This window comes from Miscanthus floridulus, chromosome 11 (genome assembly GCF_019320115.1).
Source record: "Miscanthus floridulus cultivar M001 chromosome 11, ASM1932011v1, whole genome shotgun sequence".
NCBI classification, from domain to species: domain Eukaryota; kingdom Viridiplantae; phylum Streptophyta; class Magnoliopsida; order Poales; family Poaceae; genus Miscanthus; species Miscanthus floridulus.
In genome coordinates this window covers 56,867,357-56,889,463 of record NC_089590.1, presented here as the reverse complement: position 1 = coordinate 56,889,463, position 22,107 = coordinate 56,867,357, and the positions used below count along the sequence as shown (strand labels likewise).

Genomic DNA, 22,107 nt, shown 5'->3' with positions numbered 1-22,107 from the left:
AAAGGGACCCATACAAGGATGACCAACTCTTAGAGCTTGTTGGTGGCCTTTGCAACATTATATTGGACTAGATTGTACACATCAAAGGCATCTACCATGACCGAGCGTCCGACTTAGGTAGAAATCCTTAGTACCAACACCTTCATGAGACTGAAAGGCTAGCTCTAGGCCATTGATCAATGTGTATGGAATTTGACATTGGTCTTACCTTGTGAAACGGTTTGGACTTGTGGAATGAATTAGGCTTGTGAATTATGTCTATGTAATGATGGATTGTATATATTCTTGTGAATTGGACTTGTAATGTTAGTTTATATAATGCTCTTGTGCTTGTGGAGGCATATATGTTTTGGTCAGATTTGAATTACATATGCATATATGTATATATGTTCTGGTCTGATTTGAATTATAAATTTAAATTTTTTTGTAGGAAAATGTACTGAACCGCCCCTATAATAGATATTATAGGGGTGGCTGGTATTACAGCCGCCCCTACAAATTGATTTTGTAGAGGTGGCTGGTCCCCTACAAACTAATTTTTAGGGGCGGTACCAGCCGTCTCTACAAAATATTTTGTAAGAGCGGTCTGGGAACCGCCCCTACAAATACATGATTTGTAGAGATGGTATGGTAGGGGCGGCTGGCCGAGCTGCTCCTACAAAGCATCTTCAGCCACCCCTACAAAGCATTCCTGTAGTAGTGGTAGTGTCCAACAGTGGCGGAGCCTGAAGTGAAATATAGGGGGGAGTACATAAGTGGTGAAAAAGTTAATGTTAGTACTTATAATTAAGTCATAGTATACAAAATACATTTGATCTTGATTGACAACAAAATATTACTCAGGCCCTGTTTGGTTACCCCTCCTAAAAACTTTAGGAGCTAAAATCTGGATAAAATTTGCCAAAAGAACCAAACACCCCCTCCTAAAAGCTCCTAAAAATTTTAGAAGGGGCCAAAAACTTTAGAAGCTCCACCCCCACCTAAAAGCTCCTAAAGCCCATCCTGGACCCCCACTACCCCTCCCAACCGCACGCATCCTACCCCCGCACCTCCCTTTCGACCCTGCGCGCCCCCAACGCCTACCCTTTCCCCCTGCGCACCCCCATCCCCGCCGTCGCTAGATCTGCCCTCCTCACCGGCGTCCGAGGCCACACAGCGCCATCCACGCCCTCCCCCTCCGATCCACCGTCAGATCTGCCGTCGTCGTCGTTTTCCGCGCCCAAGAACTAGCGGACGAATGCTCCCCTGCTGCAACATCGACGCCACCCGTACCCTCCCCCGCTGCCCAGCATGATTCACACCAGCGATGCCCAGGAAGGCAGAACGCCAGCAACACTAGAGGTGAGGCTCTAGATCCATTCCCCACCTCATATTCACCTCATCTATTTTTGTCTCGCTGCCAGGTTCATGTCATTTGCATATTCACTTCATCTATTTTTGTGCGCAGGTTCCTTCCCCGTGCCATTCCCCACCGCCGGCTGTGCCCTCCCCTAACCCGGCCACACGCGTGCCCATGGACAAGAACAGTTATAGGGACTTCCTATCCCAAGGTTCTTCATCCGGTGCAGGTAGTATCCGCTCATCTCCAGAAGATACGGACGAAGACAACTTCAGCCCGTTCTTTTCACAGCCGGCCCCCTCCCTGTCCGCTCCCCGCCGCCACATGGAGCATTTAGATCTCAATTCACATGCGAACAACTTCCCCAGCATTGACTCATATCAAGCCATTCTATAGGGTGATGAGCATCCACTACCTCCTCGGGCCCCTAGAGGCAGAGTCCGAGACACCATTTGAGGGAGATGGAGAAAGAGATGCAGAAACAAAAGGAGTTGGAGAAGAAGCAGAAGGAAAAGGATGACATAAAGAGGTGTCTGTTATTGGTAAAGCAGGCTGGAGGTGGACCTACTTCTGATGAATTTGCCATAGCAACTAGATTATTTCAGCATGAGTACTACAGAGATGTCTTCGACATGATCGACACTAATGAGGAGAAATTGATTTGGTTGAGGAAGACATGGAGTGACATGGACTGATATGGAACTTTAGTCTGATTGTCTTGTTATGTCAGGACCTTTTATTATGTTAAGAACTTTAGTTGTCTTGTTATGTCAGGACCTTTTATTATGACTGAATTGATGCTGTGTGTAATTGATGCTGTGTGAATGATGTTGTGTGTTAATGACCTTTCATTGGTTATTTCTGAGTTATTTTATTGCTGGTTTCTGAGTTGTTTTATTGATGATTTATCTCATACTTATACTTTACGTACTGATTTGTTTGTTTTGGTTATGACAGGAGGAAGATGAGTCTCAGGATGATCTATGGGATGAAGAGGACGATGACAGGGCTGAATTTGATCAGAGGGTACAATCATATATGCTGCAGTGTAGGAGGAAGAGGAGGAGAATCTTAAGTATTGCAGCTACCATGATGGGTATGTATCACTTTGACACCTACATTAACAAAGCATAATACAGAATAGCATCAGAAAGTGGATATGAATGGGTCATGAGGACACTAGGAAATACCACTTCTTGTTACAATATGTTTAGAATGAGTCAAGCTCTGTTTCTGAGGCTGCGTAGTTTGCTAGTTGAATCATATGAGCTAAAATCAACTAGGAGGATGTGTTCTATGGAGGCTTTAGGGTTGTTTCTATGGATATGTGGTGCACCACAATCTGTTAGACAAGTTGAAGATCGTTTCACAAGATCACTAGAAACAATATGTAGAAAGTTTGATAAAGTTCTAGAGAGTGTGAACAAGCTAGCAGTTGACATCATTAAGCCAAAGGACCCTGAGTTTAAGAATGTGCATCCTAGTTTGCAAAGCCCTCGCTTCACACCATTCTTTGACAATTGCATTAGAGCTATAGACGATACTCATATTCCTATAGTAGTGCCAAGTAACAAGGTAGTTCAACATATGGGAAGACATGGATATACGAGTCAGAATGTCATGGCCATATGTGATTTCGATATGAGGTTGGCTGGTTGGCCTGGGTCAGTTCATGATATGAGGGTGTTCAAAGATGCAATTGACAAGTTTGGAGACAAGGTTCCGCATCCACCTGAAGGTAATGACCATTGTATGTATGCATGTTCTCATTATTACAACACTTGTTATATGACTTAAATAATCCATGCTTTTATAATTGTGCAGGCAAGTACTACCTTGTTGACTCGGGTTACCCGAACCGACCGGGATATCTTGCACCATACAAAGGAATCAAGTACCATCTGACGGAGTTTAGACAAGGAGTAATGCCAAGAGGTAAAAAAGAATGGTTTAATTACTCACATTCTTCACTTCGTAATATCATTGAACAGTCGTTTGGAGTTCTAAAGATGAAGTGGAGGATTTTGCTTGACCTTCCTAGCTATCCAATGCAAAAGCAAAGCCATATAATTATTGCGTGCATGGCAATGCATAATTTTATTAGGGATAGTTTTTTGAGAGATGTGGACTTTGATTTGGTTGATAACGATGAGAACTATGTTCCATTCGCCGAAGGATCCTCCAGCGGTAATGTGTCAAATGTACGTCATGGAGACGAAGATGTAAACATGAATGAGTTCCGTGATTGGATAGCCTATGGGTTGTTTAGTAGATCATAGATGTCAACTTGTAATGGTGATTTTATTGATGTGTTGAATTGTTTGTATGGATGATGTATGGACACTTCTTTCCAATTGTATGAGTGTAAACATTTGTATGGACTTTTTTTATTGAATGGAATAAACAGATTTGGCCGCTAGCAACAACAAAAAACGGCGCCAGCAATACAAGGAGGTGACCAGGGGCGCGCCATGCAGGCGCATGTAGAGAAGGAGGAGGGTTGCATGGTCTTTTTGCCATTGCATTTATTACTTTTAGTTAGTTTTAAAAGGTGGAACCAAACACTCTTTTAGAAGATTTTAGAAGGCTGCCTAAAACTTTTAGTAGCTAAAGTTTTAGGAGCTCGCACTACTACAGAATGGACTTGTTGTCCCGGGCGGTAACGGCCTTTAGTCCTGGTTACCACGCCGGGACAACGATCCTGGGACTAAAGGTGGAACCTTCAGTCCCGGGTCATCGAGCCGGGACTAAAGATGGACCTTTAGTCCCGGTTGGTGTTACCAACCGGGACTAAAGGTTCCTTTTCTTTTTCTTTTTCTTTTCCTTTTTGTTTAATTTGTTTTTAGTTCAGTTACACATATTTGTTTAATATATAATATGTTTTTATGTATGTATTCTACGCTGCTAATATAAATACACGCACGCATATAATTACATCTAATTCTCATCTCGAGCATTATTATATTCGAATAAAGTATGAAACTATATATATTATAGATATATATGTATATATACAACACTTTCATAATCTTGTTCTCAAAAATAACGATATCAATAAACATTTAATTTACATCATTAGTTCCTTAGGATCAAAGTAGAACTCGCCGTTGGGATTTAGCACTTTTTCTAGAAGATATCCTGCTATTGACTCTTGAACTGCTTTCAGATGGTCTTTTTGCATGACCCTTCGTTTCAACCATTCAGTCTTGCATTTGAAATAAAAGGAAAAGTATTAATACATATATATATATATTCATTTAAAAATAAATAAAAAATTGATATATAAGTACTCTGAGGACATCTTTAGGAGTTCTTCTTATGTATGCAGTGATAAATTCATAAACATAGTATCCACACAAGTTATTACCTGGTTCCTGCCACAAACACCACTATATGAGAAGAAGATTATTCTCATCATCTCACACGTAAATTGAAGTACGATATAGTAATTAAACACGTGGGGAAGTATATATAGTACAACTTACTGGTATTTCAACTACATTAAGTGGTGCCTTGCAATCCTTGCGGTATTGCTGAATAAACTCTTTCCAAATCCTGTGCGACCAATAATGTACGATCGTTAATAAATTATGGCAAAGTCTATTCAATAATAGTTGTGCGCGAGAGATCGAAATTACCCCTGTATAATGTCTATCATATCTTGGTATACTGCTCGCTCTTTTCTCAATGAGTCCAAGATTACTAACTGACTTGAGTTTAACTCAATGACAATGAGTATCCAATGAAACCTGCATTGGTTTATACACACACGTACATGCATATAAGTTGTATTGATATTACATAAAATGTGTAGACTACATTATTATTAACACTTACTCAAAGTTGTACGGGAAAAGTATTATTGTCTTGTCGTGCTGCTTCATGAAGAACTTCATGATATTCGTCTGTGCTTCAGATACCCAGTGCTCCTTGACAATAATATCGGTTTTGAATACGATATAAGGATCAATGAAGCCAACACTGGTGTCTTGTATTCTTTGGAGCTCTGACATCTAGAATCTGTATATAAATATAAGTTACATGTGAGGATAATTATATACACGTACGCATGGAAGTGAGTTTATTAAATAAAAGTAAGAATCACTTACAAACAAAAGGAGCTAATGATTGATTTGTCAGAGCGTCCAAGTGGTATAGTTGATGCAATTCTTTGAAACTAATATGTAAGATGTCATCGCCATGGAAGTAATGATGGTCTCTAAATTTGAAAAAAGATCCACTGCTCACCCCTGCCACACGCCTGCATGTACCACTTGTTGAGCAAGTACATTTGCGTACCCAATTCATTCAGAGCCGCAGGGTTGTACAGACTTTTGCCAAATTTATAAGTCTTCCAGGTATCAACTTCCAGGTTCTGGATTGGAGCTTTGCCCGTCACTTGATCCAAGGTTAAACCAGTTTATTCAAAAAAATCATTAAGGTCTTGAACCGACACTTCTCCAGAGTTGTCTGGTCGATAGACTTCTATGTTGGAACCATATTGATTAGCAACAACAAGATTTTGCATTGGTTGCTTCTGTTGTCCGAGCTGTGGGACATCCTTCCTTGATGCTCTTTTCCTTTTCTTATGTGCATCATGTGACTTCACCAGGGAGCGGTCATAGTCTGATAGTGGCGGTGGCTTATGAACTTCAAGCATCTTTTTCTTATGAGCTTTGACCTTCTGCCTTAGCTGATCTCGTGGTATGTAAAAGTATGACTTCTCCTTAAGCTTCGCTTGTCTCTGCTTTTGGATATCTATAAAAAAATCTTTCACTTTTTTGCCTTCTTTAGCTGCTATTTGCTCATCAGTCTTTTCAGGAAGTATTTCTTGAGAAATAACTCTTTTTTTTGTCTTCTTTGCCGCCGGGACCTTAGACGTCTTTGTAGTGCGTCGCTGTGGAGGTGGTGGGGGCGGTGTTGGAGACCAGCGTGGAGGCGATGAGGCCGGTGTTGGAGTCCAGCATGGAGGCGTTGGAGATCATTGTGGAGGCAGTGGGGCCGGTGTAGGAGTTGGAGATCGTTGTGGAGGCGATAGGGCCGGTGTAGGAGTTGGAGATCGCCATGGGGATGAAGTCGTCTCGCCCCCCGCGACGCTGTGATGAGATGGGGAATGAATGATTGGGATAGGCTGGGGGAGACCCTGCTACAAAAACAAGTTGTTGGTCAATTATTTTTGAAGCCAATATAAAATTAATGGAAAATAATATTTCATTCACTATCATTCGTACCTAGGGTGAGGTAGGGGAAGTGGTGGTGCCCCAGGAATGATGATGAAGCGTTTGCGCCATTGAATAAATGTCTTCTCTGCTTCTCCTAGTGTCTTCTCCCCATCACCGCCTTCAATGTCAAGAGGAACATTGCTGTAACTTTTGAGCACTCTATCGACCGAGACGCTAGCATATCTAGGTTGAATAACTAACCCATGGATTATTGGTGTCTTCGTTCGGTCTATTGGAGATACAACCCCGATAGCCACCATGATTGAAATGGAAAGTTGACTAAAACAACAATTGTAGATCTTGATGATTTTAACAAACTTGGTATTCAAAACTTTTCAATTTGAAGTCATTTAGAGTTCAGAATACTAGAGTCAAAGTGTTGTTTTTTCATTTGACCAAATTTGACTTGGTCAAACTTGCTCAAATAAGACACTAAATGACCTCAGATGAAAAATCTCTGAATACCAAGTTTGATCATCTCAGCAAGATCTACAATTGTTACATAGCTCATTTTTCCATTTGAGAAAATTTTATCAAACACTAGTCATAAATTCTTGATTCTCAGACTTTCTAAAACTATGTCACACACTTGTGAAATTTAAACTACATTTTGTTCAAACTTTCTCAAATAAAAAAATAGCCTATATAAGGATTGTATATCTTGATGAGCTGAACAAACTTGGTATTCAAAACTTTTCAATTGGAGACAATCTAGGGTTCCGAAAACTAGTTTGTAGACGTCGAAATTTAAAAATCACAAATTTGAACCGTCCAAACTATCTCAAATGGAAAGTTGACCAAAACAACAATTGTAGATCTTGATGATTTTAACAAACTTGGTATTCAAAACTTTTCAATTTGAAGTCATTTAATGTTCAGAATACTAGAGCCAAAGTGTTATTTTTTCATTTGACTAAATTTGACTTGGTCAAACTTGCTCAAATGAGACACTAAATGACCTCAGATGAAAAATCTCTGAATACCAAGTTTGATCATCTCAGCAAGGTCTACAGTTGTTACATAGCTAATTTTCCCATTTAAGAAAGTTTTATTAAACACTAGTCACAAATTCTTGAATCTCATATAGACTTTCTAAAACTATGTCACGCACTTGTGAAATTTGAACTACATTTTATTCAAACTTTCTCAATAAAAAAATGGCCTATATAAGGATTGTATATCTTGATGAGCTGAACAAACTTGGTATTCAAAACTTTTCAATTGGAGACAATCTAGGGTTCCGAAAACTAGTTTGTAGGCGTCGAAATTTAAAAATCACAAATTTGAACCGTCCAAACTATCTCAAATGGAAAGTTGACCAAAACAACAATTGTAGATCTTGATGATTTTAACAAACTTGGTATTCAAAACTTTTCAATTTGAAGTCATTTAGAGTTCAGAATACTAGAGTCAAAGTGTTGTTTTTTTAGTTGACCAAATTTGACTTGGTCAAACTTGCTCAAATAAGACACTAAATGACCTCAGATAAAAAATCTCTGAATACCAAGTTTGATCATCTCAGCAAGATATACAATTGTTACATAGCTCATTTTTCCATTTGAGAAAATTTTATCAAACACTAGTCACAAATTCTTGAATCTCATATAGACTTTCTAAAACTATATCACGCACTTGTGAAATTTGAACTACATTTTGTTCAAACTTTCTCAATAAAAAAATGGCCTATATAAGGATTGTATATCTTGATGAGCTGAACAAACTTGGTATTCAAAACTTTTCAATTGGAGACAATCTAGGGTTCCAAAAACTAGTTTGTAGGCGTCGAAATTTAAAAATCATAAATTTGAACCGTCCAAACTATCTCAAATGGAAAGTTGACCAAAACAACAATTGTAGATCTTGATGATTTTAACAAACTTGGTATTCAAAACTTTTCAATTTGAAGTCATTTAGAGTTCAGAATACTAGAGTCAAAGTGTTGTTTTTTCATTTGACCAAATTTGACTTGGTCAAACTTGCTCAAATAAGACACTAAATGACCTCAGATGAAAAATCTCTGAATACCAAGTTTGATCATCTCAGCAAGATCTACAATTGTTACATAGCTCATTTTTCCATTTGAGAAAATTTTATCAAACACTAGTCATAAATTCTTGATTCTCAGACTTTCTAAAACTATGTCACACACTTGTGAAATTTAAACTACATTTTGTTTAAACTTTCTCAAATAAAAAAATAGCCTATATAAGGATTGTATATCTTGATGAGCTGAACAAACTTGGTATTCAAAACTTTTCAATTGGATACAATCTAGGGTTCCGAAAACTAGTTTGTAGGCGTCGAAATTTAAAAATCATAAATTTGAACCGTCCAAACTATCTCAAATGGAAAGTTGACCAAAACAACAATTATAGATCTTGATGATTTTAACAAACTTGGTATTCAAAACTTTTCAATTTGAAGTCATTTAATGTTCAGAATACTAGAGCCAAAGTGTTGTTTTTTCATTTGACTAAATTTGACTTGGTCAAACTTGCTCAAATGAGACACTAAATGACCTCAGATGAAAAATCTCTGAATACCAAGTTTGATCATCTCAGCAAGGTCTACAGTTGTTACATAGCTAATTTTCCCATTTGAGAAAGTTTTATCAAACACTAGTCACAAATTCTTGAATCTCATATAGACTTTCTAAAACTATATCACGCACTTGTGAAATTTGAACTATATTTTGTTCAAACTTTCTCAATAAAAAAATGGCCTATATAAGGATTGTATATCTTGATAAGCTGAACAAACTTGGTATTCAAAACTTTTCAATTGGAGACAATCTAGGGTTCCAAAAACTAGTTTGTAGGCGTCGAAATTTAAAAATCATAAATTTGAACCGTCCAAACTATCTCAAATGGAAAGTTGACCAAAACAACAATTGTAGATCTTGATGATTTTAACAAACTTGGTATTCAAAACTTTTCAATTTGAAGTCATTTAGAGTTCAGAATACTAGAGTCAAAGTGTTGTTTTTTCATTTGACCAAATTTGACTTGGTCAAACTTGCTCAAATAAGACACTAAATGACCTCAGATGAAAAATCTCTGAATACCAAGTTTGATCATCTCAGCAAGATCTACAATTGTTACATAGCTCATTTTTCCATTTGAGAAAATTTTATCAAACACTAGTCATAAATTCTTGATTCTCAGACTTTCTAAAACTATGTCACACACTTGTGAAATTTAAACTACATTTTGTTCAAACTTTCTCAAATAAAAAAATAGCCTATATAAGGATTGTATATCTTGATGAGCTGAACAAACTTGGTATTCAAAACTTTTCAATTGGAGACAATCTAGGGTTCCGAAAACTAGTTTGTAGACGTCAAAATTTAAAAATCACAAATTTGAACCGTCCAAACTATCTCAAATGGAAAGTTGACCAAAACAACAATTGTAGATCTTGATGATTTTAACAAACTTGGTATTCAAAACTTTTCAATTTGAAGTCATTTAATGTTCAGAATACTAGAGCCAAAGTGTTATTTTTTCATTTGACTAAATTTGACTTGGTCAAACTTGCTCAAATGAGACACTAAATGACCTCAGATGAAAAATCTCTGAATACCAAGTTTGATCATCTCAGCAAGGTCTACAGTTGTTACATAGCTAATTTTCCCATTTAAGAAAGTTTTATCAAACACTAGTCACAAATTCTTGAATCTCATATAGACTTTCTAAAACTATGTCACGCACTTGTGAAATTTGAACTACATTTTATTCAAACTTTCTCAATAAAAAAATGGCCTATATAAGGATTGTATATCTTGATGAGCTGAACAAACTTGGTATTCAAAACTTTTCAATTGGAGACAATCTAGGGTTCCGAAAACTAGTTTGTAGGCGTCGAAATTTAAAAATCACAAATTTGAACCGTCCAAACTATCTCAAATGGAAAGTTGACTAAAACAACAATTGTAGATCTTGATGATTTTAACAAACTTGGTATTCAAAACTTTTCAATTTGAAGTCATTTAGAGTTCAGAATACTAGAGTCAAAGTGTTGTTTTTTCATTTGACCAAATTTGACTTGGTCAAACTTGCTCAAATAAGACACTAAATGACCTCAGATGAAAAATCTCTGAATACCAAGTTTGATCATCTCAGCAAGATCTACAATTGTTACATAGCTCATTTTTCCATTTGAGAAAATTTTATCAAACACTAGTCATAAATTCTTGATTCTCAGACTTTCTAAAACTATGTCACACACTTGTGAAATTTAAACTACATTTTGTTCAAACTTTCTCAAATAAAAAAATAGCCTATATAAGGATTGTATATCTTGATGAGCTGAACAAACTTGGTATTCAAAACTTTTCAATTGGAGACAATCTAGGGTTCCGAAAACTAGTTTGTAGACGTCGAAATTTAAAAATCACAAATTTGAACCGTCCAAACTATCTCAAATGGAAAGTTGACCAAAACAACAATTGTAGATCTTGATGATTTTAACAAACTTGGTATTCAAAACTTTTCAATTTGAAGTCATTTAATGTTCAGAATACTAGAGCCAAAGTGTTATTTTTTCATTTGACTAAATTTGACTTGGTCAAACTTGCTCAAATGAGACACTAAATGACCTCAGATGAAAAATCTCTGAATACCAAGTTTGATCATCTCAGCAAGGTCTACAGTTGTTACATAGCTAATTTTCCCATTTAAGAAAGTTTTATCAAACACTAGTCACAAATTCTTGAATCTCATATAGACTTTCTAAAACTATGTCACGCACTTGTGAAATTTGAACTACATTTTATTCAAACTTTCTCAATAAAAAAATGGCCTATATAAGGATTGTATATCTTGATGAGCTGAACAAACTTGGTATTCAAAACTTTTCAATTGGAGACAATCTAGGGTTCCGAAAACTAGTTTGTAGGCGTCGAAATTTAAAAATCACAAATTTGAACCGTCCAAACTATCTCAAATGGAAAGTTGACCAAAACAACAATTGTAGATCTTGATGATTTTAACAAACTTGGTATTCAAAACTTTTCAATTTGAAGTCATTTAGAGTTCAGAATACTAGAGTCAAAGTGTTGTTTTTTTAGTTGACCAAATTTGACTTGGTCAAACTTGCTCAAATAAGACACTAAATGACCTCAGATAAAAAATCTCTGAATACCAAGTTTGATCATCTCAGCAAGATATACAATTGTTACATAGCTCATTTTTCCATTTGAGAAAATTTTATCAAACACTAGTCACAAATTCTTGAATCTCATATAGACTTTCTAAAACTATATCACGCACTTGTGAAATTTGAACTACATTTTATTCAAACTTTCTCAATAAAAAAATGGCCTATATAAGGATTGTATATCTTGATGAGCTGAACAAACTTGGTATTCAAAACTTTTCAATTGGAGACAATCTAGGGTTCCAAAAACTAGTTTGTAGGTGTCGAAATTTAAAAATCATAAATTTGAACCGTCCAAACTATCTCAAATGGAAAGTTGACCAAAACAACAATTGTAGATCTTGATGATTTTAACAAACTTGGTATTCAAAACTTTTCAATTTGAAGTCATTTAGAGTTCAGAATACTAGAGTCAAAGTGTTGTTTTTTCATTTGACCAAATTTGACTTGGTCAAACTTGCTCAAATAAGACACTAAATGACCTCAGATGAAAAATCTCTGAATACCAAGTTTGATCATCTCAGCAAGATCTACAATTGTTACATAGCTCATTTTTCCATTTGAGAAAATTTTATCAAACACTAGTCATAAATTCTTGATTCTAAGACTTTCTAAAACTATGTCACACACTTGTGAAATTTAAACTACATTTTGTTTAAACTTTCTCAAATAAAAAAATAGCCTATATAAGGATTGTATATCTTGATGAGCTGAACAAACTTGGTATTCAAAACTTTTCAATTGGATACAATCTAGGGTTCCGAAAACTAGTTTGTAGGCGTCGAAATTTAAAAATCATAAATTTGAACCGTCCAAACTATCTCAAATGGAAAGTTGACCAAAACAACAATTATAGATCTTGATGATTTTAACAAACTTGGTATTCAAAACTTTTCAATTTGAAGTCATTTAATGTTCAGAATACTAGAGCCAAAGTGTTGTTTTTTCATTTGACTAAATTTGACTTGGTCAAACTTGCTCAAATGAGACACTAAATGACCTCAGATGAAAAATCTCTGAATACCAAGTTTGATCATCTCAGCAAGGTCTACAGTTGTTACATAGCTAATTTTCCCATTTGAGAAAGTTTTATCAAACACTAGTCACAAATTCTTGAATCTCATATAGACTTTCTAAAACTATATCACGCACTTGTGAAATTTGAACTACATTTTGTTCAAACTTTCTCAATAAAAAAATGGCCTATATAAGGATTGTATATCTTGATAAGCTGAACAAACTTGGTATTCAAAACTTTTCAATTGGAGACAATCTAGGGTTCCAAAAACTAGTTTGTAGGCGTCGAAATTTAAAAATCATAAATTTGAACCGTCCAAACTATCTCAAATGGAAAGTTGACCAAAACAACAATTGTAGATCTTGATGATTTTAACAAACTTGGTATTCAAAACTTTTCAATTTGAAGTCATTTAGAGTTCAGAATACTAGAGTCAAAGTGTTGTTTTTTCATTTGACCAAATTTGACTTGGTCAAACTTGCTCAAATAAGACACTAAATGACCTCAGATGAAAAATCTCTGAATACCAAGTTTGATCATCTCAGCAAGATCTACAATTGTTACATAGCTCATTTTTCCATTTGAGAAAATTTTATCAAACACTAGTCATAAATTCTTGATTCTCAGACTTTCTAAAACTATGTCACACACTTGTGAAATTTAAACTACATTTTGTTCAAACTTTCTCAAATAAAAAAATAGCCTATATAAGGATTGTATATCTTGATGAGCTGAACAAACTTGGTATTCAAAACTTTTCAATTGGAGACAATCTAGGGTTCCGAAAACTAGTTTGTAGACGTCGAAATTTAAAAATCATAAATTTGAACCATCCAAACTATCTCAAATGGAAAGTTGACCAAAACAACAATTGTAGATCTTGATGATTTTAACAAACTTGGTATTCAAAACTTTTCAATTTGAAGTCATTTAATGTTCAGAATACTAGAGCCAAAGTGTTGTTTTTTCATTTGACTAAATTTGACTTGGTCAAACTTGCTCAAATGAGACACTAAATGACCTCAGATGAAAAATCTCTGAATACCAAGTTTGATCATCTCAGCAAGGTCTACAGTTGTTACATAGCTAATTTTCCCATTTGAGAAAGTTTTATCAAACACTAGTCACAAATTCTTGAATCTCATATAGACTTTCTAAAACTATGTCACGCACTTGTGAAATTTGAACTACATTTTATTCAAACTTTCTCAATAAAAAAATGGCCTATATAAGGATTGTATATCTTGATGAGCTGAACAAACTTGGTATTCAAAACTTTTCAATTGGAGACAATCTAGGGTTCCGAAAACTAGTTTGTAGGCGTCGAAATTTAAAAATCACAAATTTGAACCGTCCAAACTATCTCAAATGGAAAGTTGACCTAAAACAACAATTGTAGATCTTGATGATTTTAACAAACTTGGTATTCAAAACTTTTCAATTTGAAGTCATTTAGAGTTCAGAATACTAGAGTCAAAGTGTTGTTTTTTCATTTGACCAAATTTGACTTGGTCAAACTTGCTCAAATAAGACACTAAATGACCTCAGATGAAAAATCTCTGAATACCAAGTTTGATCATCTCAGCAAGATCTACAATTGTTACATAGCTCATTTTTCCATTTGAGAAAATTTTATCAAACACTAGTCATAAATTCTTGATTCTCAGACTTTCTAAAACTATGTCACACACTTGTGAAATTTAAACTACATTTTGTTCAAACTTTCTCAAATAAAAAAATAGCCTATATAAGGATTGTATATCTTGATGAGCTGAACAAACTTGGTATTCAAAACTTTTCAATTGGAGACAATCTAGGGTTCCGAAAACTAGTTTGTAGACGTCGAAATTTAAAAATCACAAATTTGAACCGTCCAAACTATCTCAAATGGAAAGTTGACCAAAACAACAATTGTAGATCTTGATGATTTTAACAAACTTGGTATTCAAAACTTTTCAATTTGAAGTCATTTAATGTTCAGAATACTAGAGCCAAAGTGTTATTTTTTCATTTGACTAAATTTGACTTGGTCAAACTTGCTCAAATGAGACACTAAATGACCTCAGATGAAAAATCTCTGAATACCAAGTTTGATCATCTCAGCAAGGTCTACAGTTGTTACATAGCTAATTTTCCCATTTGAAGAAAGTTTTATCAAACACTAGTCACAAATTCTTGAATCTCATATAGACTTTCTAAAACTATGTCACGCACTTGTGAAATTTGAACTACATTTTATTCAAACTTTCTCAATAAAAAAATGGCCTATATAAGGATTGTATATCTTGATGAGCTGAACAAACTTGGTATTCAAAACTTTTCAATTGGAGACAATCTAGGGTTCCGAAAACTAGTTTGTAGGCGTCGAAATTTAAAAATCACAAATTTGAACCGTCCAAACTATCTCAAATGGAAAGTTGACCAAAACAACAATTGTAGATCTTGATGATTTTAACAAACTTGGTATTCAAAACTTTTCAATTTGAAGTCATTTAGAGTTCAGAATACTAGAGTCAAAGTGTTATTTTTTTTATTTGACCAAATTTGACTTGATCAAACTTGCTCAAATAAGACACTAAATGACCTCAGATAAAAAATCTCTGAATACCAAGTTTGATCATCTCAGCAAGATATACAATTGTTACATAGCTCATTTTTCCATTTGAGAAAATTTTATCAAACACTAGTCACAAATTCTTGAATCTCATATAGACTTTCTAAAACTATATCACGCACTTGTGAAATTTGAACTACATTTTGTTCAAACTTTCTCAATAAAAAAATGGCCTATATAAGGATTGTATATCTTGATGAGCTGAACAAACTTGGTATTCAAAACTTTTCAATTGGAGACAATCTAGGGTTCCAAAAACTAGTTTGTAGGCGTCGAAATTTAAAAATCATAAATTTGAACCGTCCAAACTATCTCAAATGGAAAGTTGACCAAAACAACAATTGTAGATCTTGATGATTTTAACAAACTTGGTATTCAAAACTTTTCAATTTGAAGTCATTTAGAGTTCAGAATACTAGAGTCAAAGTGTTGTTTTTTCATTTGACCAAATTTGACTTGGTCAAACTTGCTCAAATAAGACACTAAATGACCTCAGATGAAAAATCTCTGAATACCAAGTTTGATCATCTCAGCAAGATCTACAATTGTTACATAGCTCATTTTTCCATTTGAGAAAATTTTATCAAACACTAGTCATAAATTCTTGATTCTATAGACTTTCTAAAACTATGTCACACACTTGTGAAATTTAAACTACATTTTGTTCAAACTTTCTCAAATAAAAAAATAGCCTATATAAGGATTGTATATCTTGATGAGCTGAACAAACTTGGTATTCAAAACTTTTCAATTGGATACAATCTAGGGTTCCGAAAACTAGTTTGTAGGCGTCGAAATTTAAAAATCATAAATTTGAACCGTCCAAACTATCTCAAATGGAAAGTTGACCAAAACAACAATTGTAGATCTTGATGATTTTAACAAACTTGGTATTCAAAACTTTTCAATTTGAAGTCATTTAGATGTTCAGAATACTAGAGTCAAAGTGTTGTTTTTTCATTTGACTAAATTTGACTTGGTCAAACTTGCTCAAATGAGACACTAAATGACCTCAGATGAAAAATCTCTGAATACCAAGTTTGATCATCTCAGCAAGGTCTACAAGTTGTTACATAGCTAATTTTCCCATTTGAGAAAGTTTTATCAAACACTAGTCACAAATTCTTGAATCTCATATAGACTTTCTAAAACTATATCACGCACTTGTGAAATTTGAACTACATTTTGTTCAAACTTTCTCAATAAAAAAATGGCCTATATAAGGATTGTATATCTTGATGAGCTGAACAAACTTGGTATTCAAAACTTTTCAATTGGAGACAATCTAGGGTTCCAAAAACTAGTTTGTAGGCGTCGAAATTTAAAAATCATAAATTTGAACCGTCCAAACTATCTCAAATGGAAAGTTGACCAAAACAACAATTGTAGATCTTGATGATTTTAACAAACTTGGTATTCAAAACTTTTCAATTTGAAGTCATTTAGAGTTCAGAATACTAGAGTCAAAGTGTTGTTTTTTCATTTGACCAAATTTGACTTGGTCAAACTTGCTCAAATAAGACACTAAATGACCTCAGATGAAAAATCTCTGAATACCAAGTTTGATCATCTCAGCAAGATCTACAATTGTTACATAGCTCATTTTTCCATTTGAGAAAATTTTATCAAACACTAGTCATAAATTCTTGATTCTCAGACTTTCTAAAACTATGTCACACACTTGTGAAATTTAAACTACATTTTGTTCAAACTTTCTCAAATAAAAAAATAGCCTATATAAGGATTGTATATCTTGATGAGCTGAACAAACTTGGTATTCAAAACTTTTCAATTGGAGACAATCTAGGGTTCCGAAAACTAGTTTGTAGGCGTCAAAATTTAAAAATCACAAATTTGAACCAGTCCAAACTATCTCAAATGGAAAGTTGACCAAAACAACAATTGTAGATCTTGATGATTTTAACAAACTTGGTATTCAAAACTTTTCAATTTGAAGTCATTTAATGTTCAGAATACTAGAGCCAAAGTGTTGTTTTTTCATTTGACTAAATTTGACTTGGTCAAACTTGCTCAAATGAGACACTAAATGACCTCAGATGAAAAATCTCTGAATACCAAGTTTGATCATCTCAGCAAGGTCTACAGTTGTTACATAGCTAATTTTCCCATTTGAGAAAGTTTTATCAAACACTAGTCACAAATTCTTGAATCTCATATAGACTTTCTAAAACTATGTCACGCACTTGTGAAATTTGAACTACATTTTGTTCAAACTTTCTCAATAAAAAAATGGCCTATATAAGGATTGTATATCTTGATGAGCTGAACAAACTTGGTATTCAAAACTTTTCAATTGGAGACAATCAAGGGTTCCGAAAACTAGTTTGTAGGCGTCGAAATTTAAAAATCACAAATTTGAACCGTCCAAACTATCTCAAATGGAAAGTTGACCAAAACAACAATTGTAGATCTTGATGATTTTAACAAACTTGGTATTCAAAACTTTTCAATTTGAAGTCATTTAGAGTTCAGAATACTAGAGTCAAAGTGTTGTTTTTTCATTTGACCAAATTTGACTTGGTCAAACTTGCTCAAATAAGACACTAAATGACCTCAGATCAAAAAATCTCTGAATACCAAGTTTGATCATCTCAGCAAGATATACAATTGTTACATAGCTCATTTTTCCATTTGAGAAAATTTTATCAAACACTAGTCACAAATTCTTGAATCTCATATAGACTTTCTAAAACTATATCACGCACTTGTGAAATTTGAACTACATTTTGTTCAAACTTTCTCAATAAAAAAATGGCCTATATAAGGATTGTATATCTTGATGAGCTGAACAAACTTGGTATTCAAAACTTTTCAATTGGAGACAATCTAGGGTTCCAAAAACTAGTTTGTAGGCGTCGAAATTTAAAAATCATAAATTTGAACCGTCCAAACTATCTCAAATGGAAAGTTGACCAAAACAACAATTGTAGATCTTGATGATTTTAACAAACTTGGTATTCAAAACTTTTCAATTTGAAGTCATTTAGAGTTCAGAATACTAGAGTCAAAGTGTTGTTTTTTCATTTGACCAAATTTGACTTGGTCAAACTTGCTCAAATAAGACACTAAATGACCTCAGATGAAAAATCTCTGAATACCAAGTTTGATCATCTCAGCAAGATCTACAATTGTTACATAGCTCATTTTTCCATTTGAGAAAATTTTATCAAACACTAGTCATAAATTCTTGATTCTCAGACTTTCTAAAACTCTGTCACACACTTGTGAAATTTAAACTACATTTTGTTCAAACTTTCTCAAATAAAAAAATAGCCTATATAAGGATTGTATATCTTGATGAGCTGAACAAACTTGGTATTCAAAACTTTTCAATTGGAGACAATCTAGGGTTCCGAAAACTAGTTTGTAGGCGTCGAAATTTAAAAATCATAAATTTGAACCGTCCAAACTATCTCAAATGGAAAGTTGACCAAAACAACAATTGTAGATCTTGATGATTTTAACAAACTTGGTATTCAAAACTTTTCAATTTGAAGTCATTTAATGTTCAGAATACTAGAGCCAAAGTGTTGTTTTTTCATTTGACCAAATTTGACTTGGTCAAACTTGCTCAAATGAGACACTAAATGACCTCAGATGAAAAATCTCTGAATACCAAGTTTGATCATCTCAGCAAGGTCTACAGTTGTTACATAGCTAATTTTCCCATTTGAGAAAGTTTTATCAAACACTAGTCACAAATTCTTGAATCTCATATAGACTTTCTAAAACTATGTCACACACTTGTGAAATTTGAACTACATTTTGTTCAAACTTTCTCAATGAAAAAATGGCCTATATAAGGATTGTATATCTTGATGAGCTGAACAAACTTGGTATTCAAAACTTTTCAATTGGAGACAATCAAGGGTTCCGAAAACTAGTTTGTAGGCGTCGAAATTTAAAAATCACAAATTTGAACCGTCCAAACTATCTCAAATGGAAAGTTGACCAAAACAACAATTGTAGATCTTGATGATTTTAACAAACTTGGTATTCAAAACTTTTCAATTTGAAGTCATTTAGAGTTCAGAATACTAGAGTCAAAGTGTTGTTTTTTCATTTGACCAAATTTGACTTGGTCAAACTTGCTCAAATAAGACACTAAATGACCTCAGATAAAAAATCTCTGAATACCAAGTTTGATCATCTCAGCAAGATATACAATTGTTACATAGCTCATTTTTCCATTTGAGAAAATTTTATCAAACACTAGTCACAAATTCTTGAATCTCATATAGACTTTCTAAAACTATATCACGCACTTGTGAAATTTGAACTACATTTTGTTCAAACTTTCTCAATAAAAAAATGGCCTATATAAGGATTGTATATCTTGATGAGCTGAACAAACTTGGTATTCAAAACTTTTCAATTGGAGACAATCTAGGGTTCCAAAAACTAGTTTGTAGGCGTCGAAATTTAAAAATCATAAATTTGAACCGTCCAAACTATCTCAAATGGAAAGTTGACCAAAACAACAATTGTAGATCTTGATGATTTTAACAAACTTGGTATTCAAAACTTTTCAATTTGAAGTCATTTAGAGTTCAGAATACTAGAGTCAAAGTGTTGTTTTTTCATTTGACCAAATTTGACTTGGTCAAACTTGCTCAAATAAGACACTAAATGACCTCAGATGAAAAATCTCTGAATACCAAGTTTGATCATCTCAGCAAGATCTACAATTGTTACATAGCTCATTTTTCCATTTGAGAAAATTTTATCAAACACTAGTCACAAATTCTTGAATCTCATATAGACTTTCTAAAACTATGTCACACACTTGTGAAATTTGAACTACATTTTGTTCAAACTTTCTCAAATAAAAAAATGGCCTATATAAGGATTGTATATCTTGATGAGCTGAACAAACTTGGTATTCAAAACTTTTCAATTGGAGACAATCTAGGGTTCCGAAAACTAGTTTGTAGGCGTCGAAATTTAAAAATCATAAATTTGAACCGTCCAAACTATCTCAAATGGAAAGTTGACCAAAACAACAATTGTAGATCTTGATGATTTTAACAAACTTGGTATTCAAAACTTTTCAATTTGAAGTCATTTAGAGTTCAGAATACTAGAGTCAAAGTGTTGTTTTTTCATTTGACCAAATTTGACTTGGTCAAACTTGCTCAAATGAGACACTAAATGACCTCAGATGAAAAATCTCTGAATACCAAGTTTGATCATCTCAGCAAGATCTACAATTGTTACATAGCTCATTTTCCCATTTGAGAAAGTTTTATCAAACACTAGTCACAAATTCTTGAATCTCATAGACTTTCTAAAACTATGTCACACACTTGTGAAATTTGAACTACATTTTGTTCAAACTTTCTCAAATAAAAAATGGCCTATATAAGGATTGTATATCTTGATGAGCTGAACAAACTTGGTATTCAAAACTTTTCAATTGGAGACAATCTAGGGTTCCGAAAACTAGTTTGTAGGCGTCGAAATTTAAAAATCACAAATTTGAACCGTCCAAACTATCTCAAATGGAAAGTTGACCAAAACAACAATTGTAGATCTTGATGATTTTAACAAACTTGGTATTCAAAACTTTTCAATTTGAAGTCATTTAGAGTTCAGAATACTAGAGTCAAAGTGTTGTTTTTTCATTTGACCAAATTTGACTTGGTCAAACTTGCTCAAATGAGACACTAAATGACCTCAGATGAAAAATCTCTGAATACCAAGTTTGATCATCTCAGCAAGATCTACAATTGTTACATAGCTCATTTTCCCATTTGAGAAAGTTTTATCAAACACTAGTCACAAATTCTTGAATCTCATATAGACTTTCTAAAACTATAGTCACGCACTTGTGAAATTTGAACTACATTTTGTTCAAACTTTCTCAATAAAAAAATGGCCTATATAAGGATTGTATATCTTGATGAGCTGAACAAACTTGGTATTCAAAACTTTTCAATTGGAGACAATCTAGGGTTCCGAAAAACTAGTTTGTAGGCGTCGAAATTTAAAAATCACTAAATTTGAACCGTCCAAACTATCTCAAATGGAAAGTTGACCAAAACAACAATTGTAGATCTTGATGATTTTAACAAACTTGGTATTCAAAACTTTTCAATTTGAAGTCATTTAGAGTTCAGAATACTAGAGTCAAAGTGTTGTTTTTTCATTTGACCAAATTTGACTTGGTCAAACTTGCTCAAATAAGACACTAAATGACCTCAGATGAAAAATCTCTGAATACCAAGTTTGATCATCTCAGCAAGATCTACAATTGTTACATAGCTCATTTTCCCATTTGAGAAATTTTATCAAACACTAGTCACAAATTCTTGATTCTCATATAGACTTTCTAAAACTATGTCACACACTTGTGAAATTTGAACTACATTTTGTTCAAACTTTCTCAAATAAAAAAATGGCCTATATAAGGATTGTATATCTTGATGAGCTGAACAAACTCGGTATTCAAAACTTTTCAATTTGAGACAATCTAGGGTTCCGAAAACTAGTTTGTAGGCGTCGAAATTTAAAAATCACAAATTTGAACCATCCAAACTATCTCAAATGGAAAGTTGACCAAAACAACAATTGTAGATCTTGATGATTTTAACAAACTTGGTATTCAAAACTTTTCAATTTGAAGTCATTTAGAGTTCATAATACTAGAGTCAAAGTGTTGTTTTTTCATTTGACCAAATTTGACTTGGTCAAACTTGCTCAAATGAGACACTAAATGACCTCAGATGAAAAATCT

The 22,107-nt window shown here is 33.8% G+C and overlaps 1 pseudogene; it reads left to right on the top strand.

Annotated features, from left to right (window-relative positions):
* The first annotated feature begins 1,800 nt into the window (after positions 1-1,800).
* Positions 1,801-3,618, top strand: LOC136492002 (uncharacterized; annotated as a pseudogene).
* The last annotated feature ends 18,489 nt before the right edge of the window (positions 3,619-22,107 follow it).